At 39.1% G+C, this 10,255-nt stretch overlaps 1 non-coding gene across 1 annotated transcript; it reads left to right on the forward strand.

The window, feature by feature from the left end:
• The first annotated feature begins 8,923 nt into the window (after positions 1 to 8,923).
• On the forward strand, positions 8,924 to 9,030 carry LOC127108628 (small nucleolar RNA R71). The gene has a single exon (XR_007796154.1). It is a non-coding gene; the product is annotated as a small nucleolar RNA R71 (small nucleolar RNA).
• The last annotated feature ends 1,225 nt before the right edge of the window (positions 9,031 to 10,255 follow it).

Raw genomic sequence — 10,255 nt, forward strand, 5'->3', positions numbered from 1 at the left:
TAAGGATCACCTAACTTAATTAGTGCATTTCCTGATATATATATATATATATATATATATATATATATATATATATATATTTTTATTTTGGGAATCATTCACTTATATTCATCGGCCCTTCACGTAGTTTGCTATTAAGATGGTGCTGACTTCTTGTATAAACTACTCGGGGTTACTATAAAGTTAAAAGTCCAGGGACTTGTATAACAGGTGCCTTTCTGATCTAACATGTTGAGGTTTGTTTAGAGTGTTGGGGCGGTAATAGTTTTTGTCTTAATTTGTCTCAAGTTTGATAAAATAAGCAACCTTTATACTTACTGAGAGGTGTTGAATTTTTGTTATGGCTCATGAAACTTTTTGAGGGAATAGATAATAGATATTTTTCACACTAGGGACTTAACTTAAAATAAATCTATATTATAATAAAAAAAAATTGTTTTTTTAATAAGAAAAGGAAATAACAATGAAAGGGAAAATAACATACTTGAAAAAGGGAAGATAGAAAGAACACGGTTTTCCCCCCCACACTTAAATGAAACATTGTCCCCGATGTTTTAAGGAAAACAAAAGAAATACAAAAAGAAAAAGAAACTAAAGTTAATGATGCCTGCCGCCTCTTGTTCTTGGACCTGGTGATCGTTGATGTACTTCTAAGTTGTCAAACCTGCTGAGCAAATCAGTGAACCGCTGGTCGGTTATGGCATTCCTCGCTTCCTGTTGTTGTTGCATTTGGCGCATCATTTGCATCATTTCGAGATTTTACGCTTGCATACCATCAATAGCATCCATGATGTCGTCGTTGGTTGCAGGCCTTCTTCGTCGACGACGTCGTGAGGATGGACCAGCTGCATTATCGGAAGGGTTGAGCGGGACTGATTGTTGTGCAGGAGCATGATCACCTTGCTCCATTTCTTCGAACTCGTCTGTAGACGGGTTTGCATGTGAAGGCTCGGTAGCTTCGGGAGCATTCAGATCATAGAGGTGGCGGTTGGGGTTGGTGACATCTGTTAGGGCAATGTTGGGTAGAACAACGCTTGGGACTTCCTGGTTATTCACCATAAGGTAATATTTTCCGCCTACTCTATTCTTAATTAGGCGGCTGGACCGACAGTAGCTTATATCCATAAATAGGGGAGGTAAAGATTCTAAAGTTTGGAGTCGGTCCCCTAGGTTTAAGCCAAGTGCTATGGTGGTGATTAATCCACCAATTACAAAAGGTTGACGGCCTCTAGCACATAAGGTGCGGATATGATGAAATAGGAAGGAGGCGGCGTTTACCTTAGTATCCGGTGCGAAGACGCATTCGAGGAAGAATAATTCCTTTGCGTTGACTTTGCTGTTGTTCGGTCTTCCAAAAACTGTGTTTTGCAGGATGCGGATAAAGTACCGGATAGTTGGGTTATGTATATGGGAAACAAGGAGCCCTTCCCAGTTGTTGGTATCTACACCGGATATTTTCCTAAAGAGGTCGAAGGCGTGTATGTGCCACTGGGAATTTGGAGGGATTCTGGGGTGGACTTGGTCGCCTACAGGGAACTGTAGCATGGTGCTCAATTGGTTTTGGGATAGGGAGTATTCGGTGTTGAACATGCGGAAGGTTGCGGTACCGGTTAGGTACTCGTCTTCACCGGTGGGGTACGAATATGAGCTTAAGAATTCTAAGGTTAGGGATGGGTAGGTAGGTTGATTATGCGTGCATAGAAAGGTTAAATCAGCAAGATGGAGCATCCATTCTATACCTTGAAGTAATCCTAATTCTTGTAAACAAGTTAGATCAGGATACCTGGTAGAGGTGACACCTCGTTGTTGGAAACGCTCGAACTGCTCTCTTTGATAATTATCATCTTCGGATCGGAAGATGATATTTCCGAAAGCTTGGTTGCCCGCCATATCAATAAGTGGTTTGAAAGAGGTAATTAGGGGAGAAGGGAAATGAAATTGATTTTAGAAAATGGTTTGTGGTGTATGAAGAAAGGTATGGTGGGTATTTATAGGAAAAAAAATTGGAAGTTGGAAAGGGAGTGGTTGAAAAGTAAATAAATGTGGGTAAATGTGAATAAATGGGGAAGGTAAAAAGGTGAAGTGGTGTAACGGTCGTCTCCCAACGGTTAGTAACGTTAACATGGTCAGAAGGTGTCACGCTCGTGACACGGGCGTTACTGGCATCACAGGCACTTGGCGTGACGTTCGTGATAGATTGTGTGACGCTCGTCACACAATTGTTTTGCAACGTGCTTTGTTTTTATTATTATATTTTATTTTTTTTATTTTTTTTTGTTATTTGGTTATGCTTATGTTTATTTTATTTTGCTATTGAGATACTTTTAAATTGCCTTGCATGCTATTCTACTTTCCATAATATATATATATATATATATATATATATATATATATATATATATATATATATATATATATATATATATATATATATATATATATATATATATATATATATATATCTTTAATAAGTCATGTAGGTAGCAACAGTAAAGAGCATTCTTAATAGATATTGCATAAGTCATAATAAAGTAAAATAAATCAATAGCTTCATAGAATAATCATAATGTAACATTGGAAGACAAAAGCAAACATGCGACAGAAAAAAAATATACTAAAATAATTTGAAACAAAATGAATGAATAACTTAAACTAAAACTAAGTAACTAAGAAAAACAACTTCTATCCATCTGCATGATCTCTGGCCGGAGGAGCAAAGGAGTTAACACGGTATAGCAATTCGTGAAACTGATTTGTCATACTGTTCATGTATCCCAGAAATTCTTGTCCCATGTTAGCTAACTCTTCTCTGAGGGCGTCTTGTTCTGACATCAAAGCTTGAATGGTGGTGTTAAAATCAGCTCCGGGCATATGATGTCTAAGATCGGGTATCGCCGACTCTTCGGTCGGGGCAGGCTGAGGAGGAGGATCAATATCATAATAACCAGATGGTGTCTGAGGGTCAGATTCAGCATAAGGGATCTGGTCATCGCAAATCTCATAGTCCTGGATGGATTCAGTAGATCTAGCAGGAGAGGGGGTTGCATTCAGATTGTAGAGCCAGTTATTGCGGTTATGAACACTAGTCCTAGGACTAGGCAAGGTGAATAGGCAAAGAACTTGGTTATTAATTATAAGCTCAAACTCTTCAGACCCTAGGTTTGCTATAAACATAGTGTTGAAGAGGAAGGGTATACTCATAGTCGCAATGCCACAAAAAGGGCTTAAGTCAAGCATAGGCTGACGTAATCCGATAGCATTACCAATCATGGTTATCAAGCCGCCTATTTGAATTGGTGCTCGTTCATCTTGGATAAGGTGGTCAAAATTCGCCAACATAAAAGTGGCACCGTTTATTGGACGGTTCTGGGAAGCGCAAAATATGATGAAGAGTTCATCACGTGAAACTGAGGTACTGTTTGACTTCTTCCCAAATAAGGTGTGGGTCGGGATCTTATGGAAATAACGAAAGGCCGGGTTATGTATGTTTCCAGAGAGAAACTCATGTTCCTCGGGATCGTCATTTCCAGTCAAGCTTCCCCAAAAGTGTTCAAGTTCTCTATATTCAAAAAGTTCTTCTTGGCTCACTGTGAATGTATCAAGGGAGGTAGGGAAACCTAAAAGGTTGGTAAAGTCATGAATATTAAATTGATACTCCATGTTAAACATTCTGAACTGGATGAAACCTCTGCTTATTCCTTTTCCATGGCTGGGTAGATAGATCAGGGAGCTAAGGAATTCTAGTGTTAGTCTCCGGTAGGTGACGAAATGTCTACGGATAGGAGAGGTTTCCCACCCTATCTGACTCAGCAAATACAGGACACTTTCTCTTAGTCCAAGGACAGTCATTGCCCAGTCATCAGCATACAAACTAGGCAGCATCTCTCTCGTGGCTAGTTCCTCAAACCTTTGTTTCTGAGCTTTCCCTCTGAATTTGATACCCATACGATCAATTTGTCCCATCAGGTTATTGTTAGCTAGAGAAAAGAAAAACAATAGTTTTAGTCAGGATTTGGCCAAATGCCGAAAGAAGAAGAGAAAAGTTAAATTAAAATAAATTTAAGAAAGAATACTAAATAAAATTTAAAAGAATAATTAAGGAAGAAATGAAAATATAAATATTTGTGGGTTGTCTCCCACTAAGCGCTTTGTTTAATGTAGCAAGCTCGACATAAAAACTATCAATTATAATCTATAAATTCTGGAGGCATTTCGTCTAAGTGCAAGACTTGCGAATCTTCATTGTTTTCTGCATAGTGATAATGTTTTAGACGTTGCCCGTTTACGGTAAATGGTTCCATAGATTTGCCTTTAATTTCTACTGCTCCACTGGGAAAGACATTGGTGATATGAAAAGGACCTGACCATCTAGATCGTAGTTTTCCCGGGAACAACTTTAGCCTAGAGTTAAATAAAAGGACTGTATATCGCCTTGTTTGAAGATTTTCCTTGATATGCGCTTGTCATGCCATTGTTTTGTTCTTTCTTTGTAGATTCTGGCATTTTCGTAAGCGTCTCTTCTGAGTTCCTCTAATTCTCTTATATCAAGGATTCTCTTTTCACCGGCGGGCTTATAGTTTAAATTTAGATTTTTAATACCCCCATAGGCTTTATGTTCTAATTCTACCGGGAGGTGGCAGGATTTTCCATAAATGAGCTTAAATGGGGTTGTCCCTATGGGAGTTTTGTAAGCAGTTCGATAAGCCCATAAAGCTTCTGGTAATTTCAATGACCAGTCTTTCCTTGAGGTGGCGACTGTTTTTTCTAATATCTGTTTGATTTCTCTGTTAGACACTTCCACTTGCCCACTGGTTTGAGGGTGGTAAGGTGTCGCTACTCTATGCCTTACGCCATACTTAAACAGCAATTTTTCGAGTACCTTGGATATGAAATGTGATCCACCATCACTGACTACTAGTCTTGGGACACCAAATCTTGGAAATATTATATTCTTAAAGAGTCTAGTTACTACTCGTGTGTCGTTTGTTGGAGAAGCTATAGCTTCAATCCATTTTGATACGTAGTCAACTGCCACGAGTATGTATTTGTTACCGAAAGAGGATGGAAAAGGTCCCATGAAGTCTATCCCCCACACGTCGAAAATCTCTACTTCCAAAACGCCACGTCTAGATATGTTTCCTGTGCGTTGACATCTATCACATTTCTTAATAGCCGCATGCACATCCTTCCATATATTTGGCCAATAAAAACCGGCTTGTAGGATTTTAGAGCAGGTCTTGGATGTACTTGCATGTCCACCATAAGGAGCGGAGTGACAGTGTTGGATTATATTTTCTACCTCTTCTTCGGGTATACATCGACGGAAAATACCATCGGGGCCTCTTTTAAAAAGTAAGGGGTCATCCCAGTAATAGTGTTTTATGTCATAGAAGAATCGTTTCTTCTGCTGGTAGGATAAAGTAGGTGGAACTATTCCGGCAGCTAAATAATTGACGAGATCAGCGTACCATGGTGTAACAGATATAGCTAAGGTGGTTTCTACCTGTTTATCAGCGTTATTTTCTTCCAAAGTAGCTATAAGTTTATCGTACGAGAAATCATCGTTAATTGATGTTCTTTCCGGTTCAAGGTTCTCAAGTCTAGAGAGGTGATCTGCTACTACGTTTTCAGTTCCTTTCTCGTCTTTGATTTCCAAATCGAACTCTTGTAGCAACAGGATCCACCTTAGGAGTCTAGGTTTAGCATCTTTTTTTGTTAAGAGGTATTTGATAGCAGCGTGGTCAGTGTAAATGATTATTTTGGCTCCGACCAAGTAAGAACGAAATTTATCTAGCGCAAATACTACTGCTAGAAGTTCTTTCTCGGTCGTGGCGTAATTCATTTGTGCTTCATCTAGAGTTCTACTTGCATAATATATAACGTGAAGCTTTTTATCCTTTCGTTATCCTAAAACAGCATCTACAGCATAATCACTGGCATCACACATTATTTTGAATGGTTCATTCCAATCAGGTGTCTGCATTATGGGCGCGAAGATCAATGCTTGTTTAAGCGTTTGAAATGCTTCTAAACATTTATTGTCGAATATGAATTCAGCATCCTTCATCAATAGCCCGGTTAAAGGTTTAGTTATTTTAGAGAAGTCTTTAATGAATCGTCGGTAAAAACCGGCATGTCCTAAGAAGCTTCGTACTTCTCTCACAGTTTTCGGAGGTTGAAGGTTTTCTATTACCTCTATTTTGGCTTTGTCTACTTCAATTCCTCTGTTCGAGATGATGTGTCCTAAAACAATTCCTTCTTGTACCATAAAGTGGCATTTTTCCCAATTAAGTACTAGGTTTACTTTTACACATCGCTCTAGAACTCTTTCTAGGTTTTCAAGGCATTCTTCAAAGCTTTGTCCGCATACGGAAAAGTCATCCATAAATACTTCCATGATGTTTTCGAGAAAATCGGCGAATATTGCCATCATGCACCTTTGGAAGGTTGCAGGAGCATTACACAAGCCAAACGGCATTCGTCTATAAGCGAAGGTACCAAAAGGACACGTGAACATTGTTTTTTCTTGGTCATCAGGATGAATTGGTATTTGAAAGAAGCCTGAGTAACCGTCTAGATAGCAGAAATGAGAATGTTTTGCTAATCGTTCTAACATCTGGCCAATGAATGGTAAAGGGAAATGATCTTTTCGGGTTGCTTTGTTTAGTTTCCTATAGTCAATGCACATTCTCCATCCCGATTCGATTCGTTTGGTTATAGTTTCTCCTTTTTCATTTTCAATAACTATTATACCTCCTTTCTTTGGTACTACGTGTACAGGACTAACCCATTTTCTATCAGATATAGGATATATGATACCTGCCTCTAATAACTTGGTTATTTCCTTCTTCACTACCTCACTCAGGATCGGGTTTAGTCTCCTCTGGTGTTCCCTAGAAGTTTTACAGTCTTCTTCTAGCATGATGCGGTGCATACAAATAGAAGGACTTATTCCTTTAAGATCGGTGATGTTGTATCCTAGTGCGGCTGGATACTTTCTTAAGATATGCAGGAGTTTTCTGTTTCGAGTCTTCCTAGGTCTGCATTAACTATCACTGGTCGTTCAAGTTCTAAGTCTAGGAATTCATATCTCAGATTTTTGGGAAGTGTTTTCAGGTCTAGGGTTGGTTTCTTAAGGCATTGCGTAGGGTCCGGTGTTATTGCTAAACATTGGTTAAGTTTGTCTTCTACAAGATAGTCAGATGATTTGTCTTTTTCTAACTCTGTTTCTTTTATGCATTCATCGATGATATCCATGAAGTAACATGTATCTTCTATTGCAGGTGCTTTCAAAAATTGGGAAAGAATGAACTCAATTTTCTCTTCTCCTACTTCGAAAGTGAGTCGTCCTCGTTTTACGTCTATGATCGCATCGGCAATTGCTAAGAACGGTCTTCCCAGTATAATGGGTGTAACTTTATCTTCTCTAATGTCCATAATTATAAAATCGGTTGGAATGTAGAATTGACCTATGCGCACGGGAACGTTTTCAAGAATTCCTACAGGATATCTAACGGAACGATCTGCTAGTTGCACAAACATTTTGGTTGGTTATAATTCTCCCATTTCCAGTTTCTTGCATATGGATAAAGGCATAACACTAATACCGGCTCCTAAATCGCATAAGGCTTTGTCGATGACAAATTTTCCTATGTGACAGGGTATAGAGAAACTACCCGGGTCTTTAAGTTTAGGAGGCATATTCTGGATTATAGCGCTACATTCAGCAGTGAGTGTAACGGTTTCGCTATCTTCAAGTTTCCTTTTATTAGAAAGAATTTCTTTTAAGAACTTGGCATATGAGGGCATCTGCGTAATAGCTTCTATAAACGGAATTGTGACGTTTAATTGTTTCAGTAGGTCAACAAATTTTTTAAATTGGCCCGCATCTTTGGTTTTAATAAGCCTTTGAGGGTAAGGGATAGGTGGTTTATAAGGTGGTGGAGGTACATAAGGTTCCTTCTTTTCTACGGTTTCCTTATTACTCTCTTCCTTTTCCTTAGGTTTATTTTCTTCCTCAGTTGACTTTTTAGAGTTTTGGTTTTCTATCCTTGGGTCAGACGGTCCTTCCACTTCCGTTCCACTTCTTAGTATGATTGCATGAGCGTGGCTTCTCGGGTTAGGTTGTGGTTGTCCAGGGAATGTACCAGTTGGGGCAGCAGTAGGCGCTTGTTGTTGAGCTACTTGTGATATTTGCGTTTCCAGCATTTTGTTATGGGTAGCCAGGGCATCTACTTTACTTGCTAGTTGTTTAATTTGTTCGCCAGTGTGTACATTCTGGTTTAAGAAATCTTTATTGGTTTGCTGTTGAGAAGCTATAAAGTTTTCCATCATGATTTCCAAGTTGGATTTCCTAGGGGCGTTATTGTTAGGTGTAGATGGGATCGGCTTTTGATATCCCGGAGGTATAGTTGGGGCTTGATTCGGAGATTGTGCAGGTGCGTATAAAGCATTATTACTCTTATATGAAAAATTTGGATGAATCTTCCAGTTTGAGTTATAGGTATGCGAGTAGGGACTTCCTTGAGCATAGTTTACTTGCTCCGCTTGGATTCCTGTTAGGAGTTGACAATCTGCAGGAGTGTGACCTTGGATTCCACAGACTTCGCAATTCTGAGTTATGGCAACCACGGTGGCTGGAGGTGATACATTTAAACTTTCAATTTTCTGGACCAGAGCATCCACTTTTGCATTAACATGATCAAGGTTACTTATCTCGTACATGCCAGTTTTCGTTTGAGGTTTTTCTACCATTGTTCGTTCGCTTCCCCACTGATAGTGGTTTTGGGCCATGCTTTCGATAAGTTGGTAAGCATCAGCATAAGGTTTGTTCATTAGTGCACCACCTGCGGCAACGTCTATTGTTAACCTCGTGTTGTACAAGAGACCATTATAGAAGGTATGAATTACTAACCAGTCCTCTAAACCATGGTGTGGACAAAGTCTCATCATGTCTTTGTATCTTTCCCATGCTTCGAAAAGAGACTCGTTATCTTTCTGTTTAAATCCATTTATCTGGGCTCTTAACATAGCTATTTTGCTCGGCGGAAAATATCGGGCAAGAAAGACTTTCTTTAACTCGTTCCATGTGGTGACTGAGTTGGAAGGAAGAGACTGGAGCCATCTTCTAGCGCTATCTCTTAACGAGAAAGGAAAAAGACGAAGTCGAATTGCCTCTGAAGTGACACCGTTAGCTTTAACAGTATCAGCGTATTGGACAAATACGGATAAATGAAGGTTTGGATCCTCGGTAGGATTTCCAGAGAATTGGTTCTGTTGCACTGCCTGCAACAGTGAAGGTTTAAGTTCGAAGTTGTTTGCTTCGATTGCGGGTGGAGCAATACTCGAATGTGGCTCATCTTGCGATGGAGCGGCGTAATCTCGAAGAGCACGAGCTGGTTCTGCCATCTCGGGTATCGGCGAAGAAAGAAGATTTTTGAGATCAGGAAGTTCGACAGGAGGGAGATTGTTCGCAGCACGGTATTCCCGAATTCGTCGTAAGACTCGGAGATATAGTTCGATATCGTTGATTCGTAAGTAGAACGGCTCGCCTTGTGAGCGAGTATGTGGCATACAAATCAACGAAAGAAAGAAAAGAAAAGAAAAATAAGCCTTAGTCTCTACAGTGTAACGGAAGAGTTACGATATCGACTAAATAAAAGTCCCCGGCAACGGCGCCAAAAACTTGATCGCGACTTTATGAGTCGAATTTGGGGTACAAACTGCAAGTGCACAGTTCTATCGCGTAGTTTTAAAAGATATCGATGCCACAGGGACTTATGAATCGATATACCATTTTCTAAGGTTACTTCGTAAAGCTAAGGCGGATAATACTTTGATTGTTTGGGGGAAAAGTTAAAACTAAAATGAGATCTAAATTAAATATCAATTAAACGGATATCGGTATGTAGTTCGTCGTAATTAGGGAATCAATTCTTCGTTGGTTTCTTGGTTTTAAAATAAATCTTTTCGGTAGACACCATTGATTAAAAGTCTTATATCAAACTCTCGCTCTGTTGAATAGACTATGATTTTATATTAACGTAGCTGTCACTTATTATTTAAGTCCAAAATCGCTTTTTGAAAACAACAGAATCTATAGAAACTCTTTTTAAGAAAACACTAATCGTTTAAAACATCCTTGTCTCAAACTCTCGCTCTGTTAACTTAGATTATATAATTAAATTCAAATGCTTAACTCTCGTCCTCACATTCAACCTTTAAAAATACTTTTTGAAAAAGATTAGAATTTAAT

Source organism: Lathyrus oleraceus, chromosome 7 (assembly GCF_024323335.1).
Source record: "Lathyrus oleraceus cultivar Zhongwan6 chromosome 7, CAAS_Psat_ZW6_1.0, whole genome shotgun sequence".
Classification (NCBI taxonomy): domain Eukaryota; kingdom Viridiplantae; phylum Streptophyta; class Magnoliopsida; order Fabales; family Fabaceae; genus Lathyrus; species Lathyrus oleraceus.